The sequence below is a fragment of the Kryptolebias marmoratus genome, linkage group LG8 (genome assembly GCF_001649575.2).
Source record: "Kryptolebias marmoratus isolate JLee-2015 linkage group LG8, ASM164957v2, whole genome shotgun sequence".
Classification (NCBI taxonomy): Eukaryota; Metazoa; Chordata; class Actinopteri; order Cyprinodontiformes; family Rivulidae; genus Kryptolebias; species Kryptolebias marmoratus.
The window spans coordinates 371,024-391,428 of NC_051437.1; the positions used below are offsets into that span (position 1 = coordinate 371,024).

The window sequence follows — 20,405 nt, forward strand, 5'->3', positions numbered from 1 at the left end:
TACATACGTCTGACCACTTACGTAACTCCTACGACACTGAGTCTGGCTCAACCCATGGCCCAGTGTGTTTCCTGTGTTCCAGGAAACATCTTGTTATCACCACCACTGTTCCATGAAGTTCTGGCAAAAACAACCGGACACTCTTGACATTTGAACAGAACAAGATGTTTCCTGTGTTCCAGGAAACATCTGACAAAAACAACCGTACATTCTTGACATTTGAACAGGGCTCCTTTTCCATATTTGGTGAACTCTGCAGTCTGCAGCTGCCTCTAAGTTAGAGAATATAATCCTCCTCCACATATCCCCCCTTTTTTCAAAATATTGAAAAACATACTAGTAAGGGTTTTATGGTGCTATATGAATATCTATCTGATTACCTAAAGGTGAGTTAAATATCAAACATGTGCCGGTGTGATAACATAAAAAACAAAAGTAAGAAGCTATGACTAACCTGTAACTAAGCAACATTAGATGAGTAATACATAGGACGTAAAAAACAACATAATGCAAATAAAATATAAAGAAGCGTGATATAAAACAAAATTGAAAAACATGAAGTAAAACAAAATATACATACAAATGTCAAACTGAATAAAGTATATTCCTTTGGAATGTGAGTGTGCATGTATGAGTATGTATTGTTTAATATGCGTGTATGTCGAGGTGTGTGTGTGGCCGCCTGTGTCGACTGCATTTGTTGTATATGTGTTGTAATATGAATGTGTAACCGAGTGTCTGTGGATGTAACTGTCCGTCCAATCCTCGATTGGCTCATAAGATGCAACTAATTGCCAGTCCAGTCCTTTATGTCCAATGATGCTTTCCACAGACATTTATGAACTCTGTCCACAACCTCACAGGTCCAGGCGGTCCACGTGTCAGTCCTTCTCATGATTGTCAGCTATGGTCATCCACCTGTACAAAGTCCCCAGAATCCATTTCCTCAGAATCGGGACAACACAACACAAAAATCACAATTAGTATTATTATTAAGGTTATTCCAATTTTAACAGCCAAAGCTCCTCATTCTCCTAAAATTTCCTCTAAACCTTTTCACGACCAGCTGCACCTTTCCCAAAAAACTCCTAGTAATAATTCCCTTTCATAAGTCAGAAAACAATTTAGATCCACTGTTTGACTCTGTCCACCACAGTACTCTTACAGATTTTAAAGTAATCAATTACAGAATCTTAAAGGCATCCTGCAAACCTGTTATAGTCCGGACTCTTTGAATACTGAGAGGTCAGGTTTCCCGTGGATTTGGCCTGGAGACTGATTCAATGTTATAGTTTCACAGTGATCCATTTCTATATTTGATTGCCAATCTTTATCAACAAAATAATAGTAGAAACAAAATAAAATAAAAACAAAAATAGACTGCACAAAGTCAGACAGATGTTAGTAGACCACATTTATGATGAATGAATACACTTAGACAAACAAATAAATAAGATAATCAGATAATCTTGCTGGCATTTGTTATAATGCTTTCTATAGAAATCATGATTGTGTTTCACTGCATGGTTTTGTGTCAGCATGTTGTTGTGAAAACTTGTAAAAATAGTTTGTGTGGTAGGCCTCCAATCCAGGATGAATGCATATCACCCGTCATAAGAAATTTATGAGAAGTTGGCTCCAATTTAATTTGTTGGACAGAGAACAGGAAGGGAGGGGGCGAGGGCTGTCTGCAGCCCACACACTGACTCCCCCCCCCCTTCCTTCCCCCCTTCCTCTGAACAGAGGGAGGAGAAAGATTTTTTTTTTAAATAAATAAAAATACTCCAGTTTTAACTAAACATCTGACAGACAACACAAAACAACAACACATAACAATAACAATGACAATAACCAGACAGGCCCTACCCATCTGGTTCACAACCCCAATAACCGATTTATTGATGCCAATCACTTCCCTATTTTTATGTGTGCACACAAACTGTAATGATTTGTATTATTAAAAGGGTTGTAGGTCTATTTAGATCTACTCAAACTATTTTAGATATTTCTATCTCAGTTCTCAGTCAACTATAAATTAGTTTAAGTTATATTTATCTTTTGAGTCCAACATCTCACAAGCAGAGTCTGGCTTCAAAAAAAAAAAAAAAAGACTTGGGTCCTACTGTGCACGGTTTTTTGTTTTTTGTTTATTTATTTTATTTATTTATTTTTCCAGCTCCCATTGTGTCAAAGTAACAAAACATTCAAATTTGTTTAAAAGCCAATCGATTCGCCTGTATTCATTTACTTGCGCAGGAAAACAAAGTCAGTAATAAATAGCACAGAGTTGAGAGGAAAAGTTTGGAAAAGAAAAGAGTGCGATGAAGAAGTGTTTATTATTACTCCCCTCGATCAACACAGTTGTCGTTTTAAGTACACAGAGCTCAGAAGACATTTAACAGAACCTCACACACACGAACATCAGAGACATTCAGGACAACTTAACAGCACACATACTCACATACAACTGATCAGCACTTCACCTCATTCATACTTCTCATGACCTAATTATTCATTTTTACATGGCCATTTTCCTAATTTTACGTATACTGAGATTTTAATTTTCTTTCTGCAGAACACCAATTTATCAAGTTCTCAACTTACCACAGAGATCTAAAAAAAAAAATTATTAAACACTGCAGTCCACTTCATGTTATATTTTAAAGCGCTTTGTTATCTTTTTTTTCACTTAGTCCAAAGCCCTCTTGGCTTGACTGATGCATCATTTCTTCTTCACTCAACGGCTACTTGTATTCAGAATCACTACTCTGTGATTCTACAAACACTATTGATCCCCCACGTCTGAAGGATAATGTGTAATTAACATGAATATATATGTATAGTTGCTCTTAGCCCTGTTTTTCAACACACGAAAGAACAATATTTAACAGAATTACTGGGACTCACCCATCTGTCATGTGTTCTTATAGAACTTAGCAGTGAAATACATGTGACCATTACTGACTGCTTTACCAATTTTGAAGCTAGCCACTAATCTTTTCTGTTTAAGCAGTCCTCCTACGCGCGTAGAACAACGCGTTCGGCAAAAAGAGAGAGACAGAGGCCGCACCCTGACTCCACTCATCTTCCCTTTCAGAACGAGCTGTGTTTTATCTAATATGCTTGGAAAAGAGATAAATAAATCTCCTACCTCTTTTCTTTTCTTTCTTTTCTTTTTTTTTTTTTATGGGCCCACACAGCTGGTGAACACTGCATCCTGGAAGTCGGCTGCCTTCATTCATCTCCCCGTACGGGCCACCAATTTGTGGGATCTAAAGGCAGTTCTTACACCGAAATAAATGAGTGCCACTTTCTCTCTCCTCAGTGCCAGAACACGGGGGACTCTTTAATTGTCACATCTCATTGTCATCACTAAATCCACAAGAATCCCGAAGTATCTTTGAAACTGGGCGTATTTAAACAGATGAACTGCACTGGTGTCTACTACATACTTCTGACCACTTACGTAACTCCTACGACACTGAGGCTGGCTCAACCCATGGCCCAGTGTGTTTCCTGTGTTCCAGGAAACATCTTGTTATCACCACCACTGTTCCATGAAGTTCTGGCAAAAACAACCGGACACTCTTGACATTTGAACAGAGCTCCTTTTCCATATTTGGTGAACTCTGCAGTCTGCAGCTGCCTCTAAGTTAGAGAATATAATCCTCTTCCACACTTTCTACAGAGCCTCATCAACAACAAACATCAGGAAGCTGCTTCAGACAAACACTCTGACACAACTCACCTGGAGGAGGAGCAACCTGCAGGTAGATGATGCTGATGGGGTCAGTAGGCAGGTTAGATCTCTTCCTGCGGTTTGATTTGCTGTAGTCAACTCGACACTCATATGTTCCAGTATCTTTATTCGTCACGTTCTTCAGAACCAAAGACACGTCTCCACCCTTCATCTGTCTGTCCTGCAGATCCACCCGGTTCTTAAAAGATGGATGCAGTGGTCAGACTGATTATCTCTGAACAGAAGAACATGTTCTGACTCCAGACCAGTTCTGCTCCACTCTACAACTATACCAGGTCTGTTGTGAGGAGCTCTACATGGCAGAGTGATGGTCTGTCCAGGTTCAGCTGGGATGTTTATCTGACCTGCAGGAGAGGAAACAACACAGAGCAGAGAGGTCAAAGGTCAAAGTGAAACTCTTCACTTCCACAGAAACATCATACCAGAGAGAGGATCCATCAGACATGTTTGCTCCACAGATGCACACTCACAGAAATTACATTTAATAAACATAAATAAAAGTGTGACAAGTTTAAAAAGGACAAATGTGATATTTGTATAAACTAAAAAACATTCTGAAGAAATTTTAAAGGTGTCTGCCACTTTGTACTTTTAGCAATGGCGGCCATCTTGAATCAGAGCTAAGCAAACTGTTGGCAGTAGGAGTTCAGCTGGAGGTCACTCTCAGCTACTACCACATGCATCTCCAAAACTGACTCACCTACAGACAATTTTGTGTTAGCTAAAATAACTGTGGTGGCCATTTTGAATCACTTATGAAAGAAGCTCCAACCATGGAGACAGTTTCAATAAAATCCACTCTGTGGCTCATGATGTATATTTGAAGCATGTTTACATGCAATCCTAGGAGGTCTTTGAGTCATTTATGGCATATTTTGTTGCCATGGTAATTCAAAACACCAATAAAGTAATAACCTACATTTTACAACCGAACTGCTTGTTTTAATGTATAATTTAAGTCGGCATCCTCTGTTTGGGTCAAAATAAAGATGATTAAAAAATTCAGAAACACCTTTATTCATTTAGACCAAGTTAGAAGTGCCACCATTGAAAAGCAATGAAGTCAAAGCTCTGCATGGCTCCAGCTGGTTGGAGAAACTATCACCCAACATCCACCCTTCAGAAACAGCTAAGATACCTCGCGTTGGGATTTGGGATTTTGGCCGTCTGTCTTTGTGTTTTATTTGTTAGGTTGTGTTGGTGTTTATGTTTTATTCCTTTGTTTTTGTGAGTCTTAGTTCTGTCTTTGTCCCTCGTGTATGTGCTCATTTATCCCCAGTTGTCATCCTCGGTTTTCTGCCATGCCCATCTCCACCTGTCAGCCCTGATTATCATTCCACCTGTGTCCACTTATCCTAATTACCCTCAGTGTTTAAAAACCCGGTCATCTCTCCCACACCCCGCTGGATCATTGCTCTTGTTTCCTTGTTGTATGTTCTGCTCCATGCCTTGTTATTTTATATTGGAACTTAGTGCTTGATTTTGCTGCTAATAAATTAGTTTTCTTTACGGTACGAGTCTGCACTCTGTGTTCGCCTCCTTCCCTACCTGCTATCTAATCTGGGCATTTCATATTTTAAACAATTCATCTTTTCATTCCACAGGTAAAGCTCAACTGCAGAAACAAACATGAACCCAACAGATAAAGTCCTGAACAGGGATGCAGTTATTAATGCAGCCATTTCCATGTTTATGTAGTTTGACACTTAGTTTGGATTAATTTTCCAAGGAGTACAAAATTTGTCCTTAACCAGAGTTTAGGTAAGAAGCAAACTCTGCTAAGTTACATTAAATCATTGAATAAACAAAATATATGTGAAAAAAGCCCAACGGCTTGTCGTTTCCTCCGACTGCCCAGCTGCGGAAGCTGGAGCAGCGAGGGAGAGTCCTCGATCAGCGAATCAACGCTAAAACCCATCTAAAGTTAGCTTAGAAATGTCCATCAATCATCAGAATCTGTTTTATCTCACATGAAAGTCTATTCCACATACTCACCTGCAGAAACAGAAACAAACGATGTAAAGACAAACAACAGCAGAGCCCGCAGCTCTGACGCAGTTCTAAAAGCAGCCATTTCCTCGTTGTTTTGGACAACCAGTTCGATGTTTAGTTTGGTTTAATTTAGCCAGGATCACAGGATATACCCTAAAACCAGAATTTAACTGAAACACCAAACCCTTCAAAATTTTCTCTAACTTTTACCAATAGTGCTGATTAACATGAGGGTCTTGTCTCACACTGGCTGAGACTCTATGACCCGGTCCCAATCCTCGCTGTCCACCCTATGCCCCTCTATGAAGTGTGTACTCGGTCGAAGTGCACAGAAGGGTTCATGTGTGCAGGTTACAATCATGCAGACACTGGAGAATTGGGACAGTACAGGTTACGTCATCGACTTGCGCCTCTGGGCCGTAACCGTAACATCCAACAGGACCGACCGGGCGCAGTTTTGGTATTTTAAGAAGGGGGCAGTACAACTTTAAAAGTACAGTTTAGGTATTTTTGCTTTCCAAACTCATTGCAGGAGATATTTGGCTGTTCAAATGTGTTTTATTTTGACTTGTTGAATACGGAGCAAAGTTGATAGTATTCACATATGTACAGCAGAATGAAACAAGAATTATTTCAATACTTTACATCTGAAAACTGCTTTTTTCATGACAGACGCAGCTTGCTCTGTCACCACTGCCATCTGCTATTTAATTCAAAACTCTTTAATTATCAATAAAAATAATAAAAAAGATAATCAAAACTTCACATGCAGCAATGAATTGTGGGTAAATAATTTGCCGAAGTCAGCCTGGATGTGGGCTTAGCCGAAGGTCGGATGTGGTTCACAAAGGGGGTGGGGCTAAAGAGCACTCTGGAGAATTGGGACACACTACGCACTCAAACCCTTCAGCATGAACGCACATTTGAAGGACACAAGGGTGGAACGAGGGTGGAAGTGTGAGGATTGGGACTGGGCCATTGACTCACCGCTTCTTTCAACAGCCAGAAGAAAATGTAGTTCAAAGTATAGCACCACACAACGACTGATGTCTGTCTATTGATCAACAACCTGCTGTTACAAGCTGTCAGCCAGGAACGATTTTAAATGTTTAATTATGTAAAAACTGGATTTTGGTCCACAGCATATAACTAAACCAGATCTTTGGTAATATATGAATTTTTTTTGTTGTAACAAATTAGCAACTAAAAAAAGCAGCTTTATGAATTTATGAGAAGTGGTTTCCATTGCCAGTTTAATTACTGTGGGCTCCATTTCTTTCTAATTATCATATATTTCTTTCTTAATTTTATTTGATAGGGACAGACACACATTTACATAGACAAACTGAATGAAACAGCAGTCCCATGTTAGCATCATGGTGCAATAGCAACAGCTAATTCGCAGCACTTGTCCCTAGATGGGCTTTTAAAAATAAAAAAAAAAAAAAAAAATTAAAGAAAAATCATTTGAAATAACACAACATAATATATACAAACAGAGAAGTGTAAAGAAATTAAAAATGAGTACAGGTCTGTTTTTGACATAACCAGAGTTTTGTTTGATTTTTGAACATACTATAACTGGTTGCAGACTTTAAGTGAACAGGAAGTGAGTTCCAAGCTGCAGATCCTCTCACAGACAGTGCACTTTGAGCAAAAGTGGTTCTTCGAAAGGGGACCTTACAATTTCCCTCCAAAGCTGCTCTGGTAGCTCTACTATTGCCCTGCAGTCTCTGTATGCAATCGCTTAATGGTATTGGTGCTAGTCCATTTAAACACTTAAAAATCAGTTTTAAAACGTTATAATTTAGAAAATTTGTAAAATCCAAAATGCCAAATTTAGCCAAAATACGACAATGATGGAATCTAATTGGCTTTTGATGTAAAACCTTTAAGGCCCGATTATAAAGACTTGCTAGTGGTTTGAGAGTAGTTTGATTAGTCTGAGACCAGACAGTAGCTCCATAGGTAAAATGTGAGAGGATCAGTGAGTTCATAAACATCTCTGCACAGTGAAGTGTCAAACAATGTCTAATAATTTTAAAACAGTTTATATTTGACCTAACAGTTTTGCAGATTTTATCAACATGACTCTTGAAAGTTAACTGAGCATCCAAAATTATTCCTAAATATTTTTCTTGTGAAACTTGTTCAATAGGGTCCCCATGGATCTGAATATTCAAAGACTGTAGTGAGGTTTTCTTAATTGAAAAGCAAATGCACTTTGTTTTGTTTGTATTGAGAGTTAAGCAAGAGTCCTTTAGCCATGTCGATAATCTCTGCAGACTGCTCTGAAGTTTTTCACTGACAGCAGTACCGCTTTTGTCCGATGTATAAACAATGGTGTCATCAGCATACATTTGCAGATTGACTTCAGGACAAATATCAGGAAGACTATTAACATACAAACTGAAAAGAACCGGACCTAAGATGGTTCCTTGCGGAATCCCTGTTGCAATTTTGCAGAAGACAGATTTACTGTTATTAATAACAACACATTGTTCACGATCTTCCAAATACGATTTAAACCAAGACAATGATCGTTCTGAGAAATTAAATGATGAAAGCCTTGAAATTAGTAAATTGTGGTTCACTGTATCAAAGGCCTTTTTCAAATCAAGAAAAACTGCACCAGTAATTTGTCCCTTGTCAAGTGATAGTTTAACCTTTTCAAGCAGCAAACTTATAGCGGTCTCTGTGGAATGTTGACGCCTGAAACCAAACTGAAGCGGATGCAAAAGACTGTTACTTTCTAAATGTAGTAACAGTTGTTCCAAAATAATTTTCTCCAGCACTTTTGACATGACCGGAACCAGACTTATTGGCCTATAGTTGCTGATTTCATGTCGACTTCCTGATTTAAAAATCGGTTTCACCAAAGCTTTTTTCCATGCATCGGGAAATTGCCCTGTTCTAATGGAAATGTTGACTATATGAGTTAAGGGTTCTACTAAAATGTTACTGTATTTTTTTAAAAACATAGCGTCTAAATTATACATATCCTTTGCGTGAGAATTACTTAAACTGTTAATGGCTCTTTGAACATCAGAGTAATGAATTTCCTTAATCTCAAAAAGATCAGAACACTTTTTGGTCTGCTTTATACAATGTGTTTCCATTGGAGCTGGCTGAAACTGTGATGCCAAATCTTTAACTGAAGAGAGGAAATAATCATTAAACATTGTTGCCAGCTTAGCAGGATCAGTTATGGTTTTTCCTGCTGTTGCGAGTTCATATTTATGTTTAGTGTGTGCATTGGCATTCAGTAAACTGTTTAGTTGTTTCCAGATCGTCTTACCATTCCCTCTAGCTTCTGATAAGACATTTGTGTAATATTTAGCTTTGGATTTGTACATTTCTTTAACTATTTTGTTCCTCAAACTTTTAAAAAGCAGCCAATCTGTGGTCCTTTTATTTTTAAAAAAAGATTTTAAAACATAGTCTCTCTTTCTCATTAACAGCCGAATGTCATCCGATATCCAAGGTAGCTGTGTTTTTCTTCGGCCCTTTGTATGGGTTTTAAGAAACGTATTCATAGTATTACAAACCTTAAGAATACATGTATTGCAGCAATCATTTATCTGATTATGGCTGGAAACTTCATCCCAATTAATCTTGGCTAATTCAGCCTCAAATTTAGGTACATCCTGTCTTGGAATTTGTATTATGGTCTGTTTCTGAGTATTATAGCGACTAACAAAGCGATTTTGAGACAATTTTCTGGCAATGAGAGTAATATTGTGGTCAGATAAGCCGCACACCAAGTTATAGGATTTTATGATTCGACCAGGTTTATTTGAAAAAATTAAATCTATTAAAGTTTGACTGTTTTTAGTAATACGAGAGGGACCTTGAATTAACTGGTGAAAATCAAATTTTGCTGTCAGTTCTCCAAGTGTTTTTTTCAATTTATTGTCCATCCAGTTTATATTAAAATCTCCCAAAATGATTACTTCACTCTTGTTTCTAAATCCTGATAACAATTCCTTTAAATTATGATAAAAAGTTGTACTACAACTTGATGGTGGATTGTACACCACCACAATGTTAAAATTCATACGAGGTGAAAGACAAACATTTAAACACACAGATTCTATTGATATATGCTCATCTATGACTATCTCGTTGATGTTAAATGAGTCTTTTATGTAAATTAATACTCCCCCTCCTCGCCCCACAACTCTATCCTTTCTGAAACATTTGTATCCAGGTACATCAATCATATTAGTTGGAATGTTATCAGTTAGCCAAGTTTCACCTAGACATAGAAAATCCAGATTAGATCCCATTAACAATGTTCTTATTTCCTCACATTTGTGTAAGAGACTTCTTATATTTAAATGTCCTCCAAAAATACCTTTAGGCTTAAGTGCAGGGTCCCAGACCACTCTAGCATGATTGACAGTCTGAAAAAATAAATACTGTCTTTGTTTGTTTATTGCCTCCATATGTAATGTTTTTGGCTTACGTCGGGCCGGTCCATGTCTCTTTGTCTTGTTGGAATCAGCCCAGTTCTTAACTTTACATCTCTGTAGCAAACCGCTGTTGATAATCCCAGAACTGTTATCCAGTGTGACAGGAGGGGCGATCCAAAGATCTCCATGAGGAAGATGGTTAGTGCAAACGTTTGTTGACAGTGTACTGACACCACAAGTCCTCCGAGTTGAAACATCAGACGCCAAAGCATGGTAGCAGGCCACAGGTTTCCCACCAGTCATGCCGTGTTCGCCACACAAAACAGTCTGATCAAACTGCTGACCGATATGTTCCTGGGTGTAAAACATGTGCTCCGACACATCGCCGCCCGCGCCACCAAAGCCCCGACCTCCAGCAACCATCCCTGCCTCGTTAGTAAGTTGCCCTTCGAAACTGGCATCAGCTGATTTGTTCGGTCCTGGATTAAGCTGTACATCACCCGCTAACAGGAGCAGGAAGGCCATGTGTACTAATGTCAATATCTCCTTCGAACGGCTTGATTTTTTAAGCATAGTAATTCGCCTCGAAGTTAGTCTGTGGATGGCATAATATACTGCAAAATGACCGTGTCCAAAATAGTTCAGATGAACAGTGGTTTCACCTTGTGAGTCCAGTCTTTGTTCGGTATGAGGAAGGCGGCGTAGCAGAGATCCGACAACAAACAGAAGAAACAGTCGAGCCAGAAAGACTTTCAGAAAATGAGGCTGTCTTCCTTGTCTGTGTAGGGCAAGACTACCGCGTTTGTTGTAAAAATTACCGGAAGTCCATTGTTGTTGTGTATCTTTGCATTGTTGCTGCGTTGGTTCGTCAAATGAATCCTTAATTGGGATTATACTGGGTAAATAGGCTTTAAAATTAAAATCCGGGGACCCGAACACGGAGCCCAACCAACCGTATGTCGCCATCCCGGAAGTTGCCACAGGATACATGCATACAGGATAGTAATCATGCTCTGATTAAAGGTTTATTTCCATCCTCATAGATAAAGTTACTGAGGATCCGTCTGACTTTAAAAAAATAAAGACTTTTGTCCCTAAAATTGAACAGATTGATGCTCTCATTGTGTAAACTACTCCTCACATATATTGGTGTATAAATTGCATGGTTTTGTTTAGTTTGGTCTTTTTCCTCTTCCAAGCATAAAGAAATATGTTGGTGTATAAAACTGCCATCAAAGCAAAATATAAGACTTACAGATTTATTTCTGTTTCATTGTGTGGACAGACAGTTTAAAAAGTACAGAAATAAGACTTACCTTTGTTAGAAGAAGCTGTCAGAGATCAGGGCTGATGGTCAGAGGGGTTCTGGTGTCCAACATAAAGACTGTGGGACATTTCCTCTTCCTGGTTTGTATCCAAAGCAGCTTTAAGCTTTAACTTTGTTTCCTTGTTCGTTTACACAAATCAGCTGTTATTTCACTTGCAAAGAGGAAGGAGAAACCTGGATGGAGCCACAAACACAAAGCTGTTGATCAGAAAACAGAGCAGTATATCTCTGAGCAGGGGCGTGCACAGACATTTTGGGGGGCAGGTGCTCAAGTAGAAAAAAGGGCACCTTGTGTGGCGCATAGAACCGCTCGCTGTAGCAGTGTGAGATTTATTAAACATCATGTATGTATACCTGTTTAAAATGAATAGCCATGTTCTGTCTGATGAATGTGTTTAAAAATGTCGAACACTCTACAGGTTGGTTTCAACAACAGAACACAGAATAATGAAACATAAATGAGATAAATCAATATTCTGCATTATAATAATGGGTTAAAGATGCTGAATGACACTTTCTTCACAACAGTCCTACAATTTTGTACCCTGGGTAAGATTTTTGATTGCCCTTACTGTATACTTTTCTAAATCTCACTGCCAATTTACATGCAGACACAAGAAAATGACCTTTGTCTTTGAAGTTATCTTTCAGTCAATACAAATAAACTGATTATTCAAATAAAACAGATGAGAACAATTTAATGAATTTGAAACAGAAGCTCAGAAGCCTATGTAAAAATAATTTTTGACTACACCATAACTTCCTACATTTGCTGATGTCAAAGAAGGACACCTATATGTGTTAGTGGGTCCTGTCCTGTGGGAGACATGGACATGAGCACCCAGGAAAAAAAACAACACCTTCACACAAGGATGCATTTTATTAAAATTAATAAAACAAGACAATTATTATAGATTGATTAAAAGCTGGAACACTGACTCATAACCAGCCTTTGAGCTGAACTTTGAGTCCAACACAGTGTTCACTATGTGTTTGTCTTCACTACATCCTTCTTTACTTTCATCACAAAATAACATCTGCACCATATAACTGTTGTATATCCTGACAAATTACCAGATATGTCCCATTAAATGAGTCATCTTCATAAACCTTAGTAACCAGTGACTGTTCTATAGTTTAAATTAACTATAACCAGAAAAAGTGTGATCAAATCTTCATGGAAAATACACTTGTTGAGTACAACACAAGTGAAATATATGCGCTCATCAAAATGAACAAAAGATGCACTAAATAAACTACAGAAATGTTCTAATAAAGCAGTGAAGTCCTCCTATCCAACAGAGAATACGTGTAGCTTCAAAATATGGTCATAAGAGCGAATGTATATGCTTCTACAAGTAATTAGTCCCATACGAATTGTTACCCAGCTTATTTGGCCTTATATATTTAAATTCAATGTTTAGTCAAAGTCAAAGTGAACTTTATTGTCAGTCAGACTATGCAACAGTATATTACATAGGGGACTGAAATTGTGTTTCCCCGAACTCCAAATGTGCAACAGATACAAAACACTAACTAAGACAGCAAAATTGACATCTATCTAAGTACAAGAGTAGGTATAAGACATATAGTACAGAAGGAAATATCAGTAACAAAGAACAAAGAAGACACAGTCAACACAGCAATAGAATAATCTCAATCCTGAGTTCAGCAACAACATGTGCAAGGTATGTGATAAAGTGCAGAGTGCAGAGTAGCAGCATGGGCATGAATGGGATGTAACAGTTATTTATGAAAGGAATGTGCAGTAGTTTGTGTGTTCAGCAGTCTGATGGCCTGTGGGAAGAAGCTGTTGCTGAGCCTTATGGTCCTGCAGCGCATGCTGCTATAGCGCTTGCCAGATGGAAGGAGGGTACACCGTTTGTGTGAGGGGTGGGTGGGGTCTTTGATGATGTTGGTGGCTCTTCTGTGGCAGCGGGATGGGTACAGGTCCTGTATGGGGGTTAGGGCTGATCCTATGATCTTCTCAGCTGTTCTCACTACTCTCTGTAGAGCCTTCTGGTCAGCGACATGACAGCTGCCGTACCAGACTGACAGACTGCTGGTGAGAATGCTCTCAATGGCACCCCTGTAGAACATGGTAAATGTTGGAGGGGGAAGACTGGCTCTCCTCATCCTACATACAAAGTGGAGGCGTTGCTGTGCCTTCTTGACAAGGGAGGTGGTGTTGGTTGTCCAGGTTGTCCAAGTCAGGTCATCAGTGATGTGCACCCCCAGGAACTTGGTGTCTTTCACTGATTCCACAGCACTGCCATTGATGGTGAGAGGTGTGTGCAGCTTGTGTTTTTTTCTGAAGTCCACAGTTATCTCCTTTGTTTTGTTGACATTGAGGTGTAGGTTGTTGATGTCACACCAATTGGTGAGATGGTGTACCTCCTCTCTGTAGGCCGAGTTGTCGTCATTGCTGATGAGGCCCACTACTGTTGTGTCATCTGCAAACTTGATGATGTGGTTTGAGTTGTATCTGGCACAACAGTCATGGGTCATGAGGCTGAACAGCAGCGGACTCAGCACACAACCCTGGGGGACCCCAGTGTTCATGATGATGGTCTGTGAGGAGTTGTTGCCAACTCTTACTGTCTGTGGTCTGTTGGTGAGAAAGTCCAGCAGCCAGTTGCAGAGTGAGGTGTTGATGCCTATATCACAGAGTTTGTTCACCAGGTGTTGTGGGATGACTGTGTTGAAGGCAGAGCTGAAGTCGATGAACAGCATCCGCACACAGCTGTTTTTATTCTCCAGATGAGCCAGGCTGAGGTGGAGTGCTGCTGCTATGGCATCATCAGTGGAGCGCTTGGGACGGTAGGCAAACTGGAATGGATCGAAAGTGGCTGGTAGGCTGGATGTTATGTGGGCCTTGACCAGCCTTTCAAAGCACTTCATCATGATGGGGGTGAGTGCAATGGGCCGGTAATCATTCAGAGTCTTTGCAGGAGATTTCTTTGGAAGTGGTATGATGGTAGTGGCTTTGAAGCATTGTGGTATGCTGGCTTGGCTCAGAAAGATGTTGAAGATATCAGTGAGAACCTCTGTAAGGGAGTCCGCACAGTCTCTAAGCACACACCCAGGTATATTGTCAGGGCCAGCAGCATTCCTGGGGTTCACCTTTACAAGTGTCCTCCGCACAGCGGCCGGGTCCAGTTGGAGTGCATTATCCAGGCAGTGAGGGGCTTTTGTTGAAGTGGTGGTGTTGTTTTCTTCAAACCGGCTGAAGAAGACATTGAGTGAGTTGAGAAAGTCTGTGCTATCCTCGCAGGGTGGGGGTATGGGCCTATAGTCTGTTACTGATTGAAGGCCTTGGCAAAGATGTCTGGGGTCTTTTGTGTTTGTGAAGTGTGATTGGATTTTCTGTCCATAGGCATGTTTTGCTTCTCTTATGCCCCGGTTCAAGTTGGCCCTTGCTGATCTGAGGGCTTCTCTGTCAACAGACTTGAAAGCAGAGTTCTGTGCTCTCAGGAGCTCACGTACCTCTCTAGTGAGCCAGGGTTTGTCATTTTCCCTGGTGGTGACGTTTTTGATAACGGTCACATCTTCCATGCATTTGGATATGTAGCCAGTAACATACTCAGTGTATTCTGTTATGTTGACATGCTGGTTGGAAGTGGCTGCCTCTATGAAGACATTGCACACCGTGTGATCAAAACAATCCTGTAGCGCTGAGGTGGCCCCCTCTGGCCAAGTTCTGATCTGTTTGACAGAAGGTTTGCATCTCATTAACAATGGTCTGTATGCAGGAATGAGCCTGACAGAGAGATGGTCGGAGTTTCCCAGGTGGGGGTGGGGAACAGCTCTGTATCCCTGCTTGACGTTGGTATATACTTGATCAAGAATGTTGCTTCCCCTGGTTGCAAAGTCCACATGTTTGTGATATTGTGGCAGTACTGTCTTTAAATTGGTTTGATTGAAGTCGCCTGCGATTATATTGGCGGCGTCCGGATTAGCGTCATGAATGCAGCACACGGCCTGATACAGAGTGGAGAGTGCGTCTTTTGTGTTTGCGCTAGGTGGCAGATACACAGCTGTTAAAGTCACTGCTGAGAATTCTCTCGGCAGGTATGTTGGACGGCACTTAACTGTTAGGAATTCAATGTCCTCGGAACAGTGGCTTGAGATGACTTTGGCATTAGTAGTCCATTTGTTATTGAGAAAAATGCACACGCCACCTCCCTTTGATTTCCCGCTGAGAAGTGGGTTTCTGTCTGCCCGGAACAGTGTTAGACCATCCAGCCGAATGGCGTTGTCTGGAATCGTGTGGTTAAGCCAAGTCTCGGTGAGGATGATGGCGTTGCAGTCTCTCACCTTTCTTTGTGTGGTTAGATCCAGTCTAAGGTAGTCCATTTTGTTTACCAGCGAACGAACATTGGAGAGCAGAATCGAAGGCAAAGCAGGTTTGTGTGGCGAGCTCTTTAGCAGAGCGCTGATACCTGCACGGCAGCCTAGCTTGCTAGCTCTCGCACACCTACGACGCATGCTAACATCCTACCACCGCTTTCGTCGCCTCCAGGGTCGGCTGGTGGGTGCTTTGCCGGCCCCTGGGTCTTGCCAGTGTGCGATTCCTAGTTTGTCAAGTGCAGAAGGTTCCAAAGTCCATATAACTCCGGAGATGTCGTTTGAAAAGTTGGAGTTTCGTAGTCCCAGTAGAAGGCTTCTGTTGTAGACTATTTTCGAGCAAGACTGAGATGGAACAGACAACACATTTAACAAGAAATGCACATTGCTATCAGGAGTCGACATGGCCGCAGCCGTCAAGAGCACCGCCATTTTTTTTTTTTTTTTTTTTTCTTTGGCCTTATATATTTAAATTAAATGTTTATTAGACAGAGACAAAAAGTCAGAAGTAGTCAATGTTATCAGGGGCCATTATAGAAAATGTAAATACATATGTGATACATTTATTTATTTATATTATTCTTATTTAATGTAGCCTAAGAGCTACATTCAATATTCTCCTGGCAGCTGGTGATGGTGATATAAACCGTAGCAGGAATATATTTATTTATATGACATCAATATCAACTGACTGGCTCTGTTCAGACAAGGCAGGTGAAGCTTTAACTTTTGCTTCTGAGGTTTAGGAGACAAATACACCTGGGGGGGGGGGGTGCTGTTGTGCAAACGTGAGTGGCACTGGTAATAAAGGTTTTTAAATCCAGAAATGCTACCTTTGGCCACACACTAAAGCTACACTACACTGTTATAAATAAATAAATAAACAATCACATAAATATAAATAAATAAATAATCACATAAATAAATAATAAACAAATAAATAGATAAATGGATAAATAAATAAATAAATAAATGGGGCACTTTTTTGGTTCAGAGGGAAAAGGGCAGGTGCTCTAGCACCACCTAGTGTCTACCTGTGCACATCCCTGTCTCTGAGGGACACGTGCTGCTGTTTGGACAGAAAAACATCAGCATTCTCTCTGTTGTCATGTTTGTCACACGGAGATGTGCTTTTGCTTTGAAGGTGTGATTTTGTAGATAGTTCTTGACTTTTGTGCATGTTTTTGTTGTTTTAATCCTGTCAGGGTTTTGATTTATTCAACCTGCTAAGAAAGAATTACACCAGAGAGGCTCGTTGTCTTTTGTGAAGGCCTTCGCAAGAGGAGAAATTTCACAACAGCTCCTAACGGCGTGCTGTCCAGGAAGTTCTGACTTCTTACTTGGGCTTTCTCTTTTATTAAAGGAAGAAATAAAAGGGGTTGGTCTGAGCCGGCCAAAACCGGTCCAGACCATAGTTTAAACATAAGCATAACAATAACACATAGCTGTTTGGGAGAGCCAGATGGTGTGGCGCCCGCCGTGTGACCTTCGCGTCTCACGTAGGCAGTTTTACACATGAGCACAAAGGCTGATAATATAAAAACCCTAACAGATCCACTCTGGACTCTTTGTAAAAGGGCCGTGTTTGATGACGGTCACCTGTGAACTTGTGGGCGTGTCTGGAAGCAGCCTATCAGCTGTCCTCACAGACCCGCCAGAGAAGCTGGCAGAACACCTAAAAGGTGGAGGCCTGAGCGTGCAGGAGGAGGGGGAGCACATAGCAGTGAACTCAGATCCTCTCCACAACAGACGGCGATCAGCATGAGAACAGCACGTGGACTCGACAGCAGGGCAGAGGTGGAACTCTGTTTTCTCCTGATGTCTGCAGGGACAGCCTCGTTGGGAGGGTCGTGGAGGAGGTCAGGTGTTGTATGAACCGCGTTTCTGGCCAAAGATTGCTTGTGTGTGCAGGGCGGTGGCAAGGCGGAACCCAGTGGTGATCGGACCCATTGTGGACTGCACCAGGCGTACGACGGGGTGGAGCTTGAGACGGCTGCAGGGCAGAACCAAGAGGTTCTGGGTTCGACTGTGTCTGATAAAATTGTTTAATGAAAACCCTAATTTGTCTCTGATTCACTGGCTCCCCTTTGTTGTTGCTGAACCTGTTGGTGTGACACTAAGATATATTAGGTTGGTGCCTACATGTTGGGGTGAAAGAAAAGTTTCCAAAGAGACATCTGCCCACATTTCACCCACAAACTGAACAAACCTGTGAGCAGCAGAGAGCTGACCACTTTTCTACCATCATCTGGGGGGAGGAGGGAGGATGAAGCTACAGGAAGTTCTCCACCCACTCTAGTTCACCAGTTTGTCTCTGTGTTCAGGTGGATCAGTGATCATGCAGAGTCCTGTCCTCCCTGTGATGGAGGGACATGATGTCACTCTGAGCTGTCAATCAAAGGACAAACCCTCCAACCTCCCAGCAGCTTTCTTTAAAGACGGCGTCCTCATAGGGAATGACTCCTCAGGTCACATGACCCTCCAGCATGTTTCCAGGTCTGCTGAAGGTCTCTACAGGTGTAACATCAGGGGTCATGGAGAGTCTGGCTCTCTGTCTCAGGTCAGGAGCTTCATCTGAGGTTTTCACATTAATTTTATCCTCCCAGTCACCTGACCAGGTGGGATTCTTTCTACCCACAGCCCTGCCCACCTCTGGAGCTCCGCCCCCTCCCTCAGCGTCCCTGCAGGTCAGACTGCTCCTCCACCTGGTGGTGTTCTGTCAGTACTTCGTCTCCACTCTCATCATGGTGTCTTTGTATCGACACAGATCCACAGGTACCACTCTGAATGTCCTTCTGCCCAACTTAACTTGAATTAAAATATGATTACTTGACTGAACAGGAAACAATCTCTGTTTCCATGGCAACAGCCTCACCCCTGCGGGACAGTTGGAGAATAGCTGATCACCTCGGTGATGTGATGGTGGTCACCTCTGAGCTCCATCATCAGTCAGGTGGAGGTCTGAAAGCTGTTTGAGTTCTTCTGCTATTTTCAAACACTTTCATCATCCTGAAGTTTCTCCGTTAACTTGGGTTTTCTTTCATTTGTTTGTTGCGTTTGGAGTCTCTGTGAGGTAAATAAAGAGCTGCTCACATGGAAGCCCTGAAGAGACAAGATTATTTGTTTCCTCATTTAAAAGGTTTGTTTTTAGTGTTCATTAATGGATTTAGTTGTTTCCTGTTAGAAAATAATATTTCTTCTCTTCATTAATTGAACATTTAACACAAAATAACAAAATCTTTTCACACCTGAAAGTAATTGAATTTTAGATCAGAAGAGTAAAAAGTATTTGTGTTTGACTCAAAGACAGCCCTCCGTCATCACATCCTTTAAGTTACAGAAAATCTTTATTTCTAATCTGTTTTTCAGAAACATTTTTCACCGGGCAGAAACTTAAACAGTCAATCATTCATAAAAACAGAAACAGATGAATCATTTCATTCAAACAGGAAAATATCAGAATCCTTGTCTGTTTTCTTCTTTTAGTTCTTCTGTAAAACAGAGTTTCCAAGAAAATAAAATTAATCAAATCAGATGTCAGGTTCCAGACGTGGTTCTGACCATCAGCTGCGGTTCTCTGCCCGGTCTTCCTCCAACAAACTGAAGCTTCAGCTACAAACTGACCGCAGATCAGCGCTGTGCTTTCTCTCTGTGTTCAGCTGCTTCAGCTGATGTTTGATCAGAGACTCTGACACCTCCTGTTCAGATCACTGTCTCCAATAAAAGGCATAAATCCTCGAACAACCCACAGACCATAAATTACATCAAGTACATCATCAAAGTGTCAGCTTACAGAATCCTAACTCAGCAGATATACATAATACAGCTCAGTACTTACCTGGCATATACCTGGTACTTACTTACTCGTAAGTACTGGGCTGTGTAATGTATTTTTACCCTTTAATCCTGATTCAAACATTTACTTTTTACCTTTAAAGCCCTTTATGTTCTCAGACTGTATCTGGGAATGACTGCTGCCTGATTTCTGCTCCTTCTGTGAATTATGGGATACTTTCACATCTCATACTCACTGCTGCTGGACGTCTGTAAGCTGAGACCTGATATTTCAGACAAACAGGCCCTCAGGCATGCTGGGAGATGTAGTGATACAGATATGTGATTAGTCAGACACTTCCCTTCACCGCGGTCCAATACAAACAGAGAAAATATCAGCTGGAGAATCATTGTGTGTCAGAGACCACAGTTTGGTCTCCAACAGCTGCTTGTTCCAGCTGTTCTGGATCAGGAACAGCCAAAGGTCAGGGGTCATCATGGAGGTCGGCAGCCTGTCAGTCAGTCCGGTCAACATGGAAACCACCTGAGAAGACAACAGGACCAGAATCTGACTGTGTCCTTTGGCATGTTTTTCAGCCAATCATCTCCACCTTCTTCATCTTCTCTGCTCATCATCAGACTGTCAGGATGTATCTCAGCCCTCAGGCTCGACTGTCAGGATGTAACTCAGCCCTGAGGCTTGACTGTCAGGATGTAACTCAGCCCTGAGTCTTGACTGTCAGGATGTAACTCAGCCCTGAGTCTTGACTGTCAGGATGTAACTCAGCCC

The 20,405-nt window shown here is 41.0% G+C and overlaps 1 pseudogene; it reads right to left on the reverse strand.

Moving 5' to 3' along the window:
- Positions 1 to 6: 6 nt before the first annotated feature.
- On the reverse strand, positions 7 to 11,147 carry LOC112449989 (annotated as a pseudogene).
- Positions 11,148 to 20,405: the final 9,258 nt, after the last annotated feature.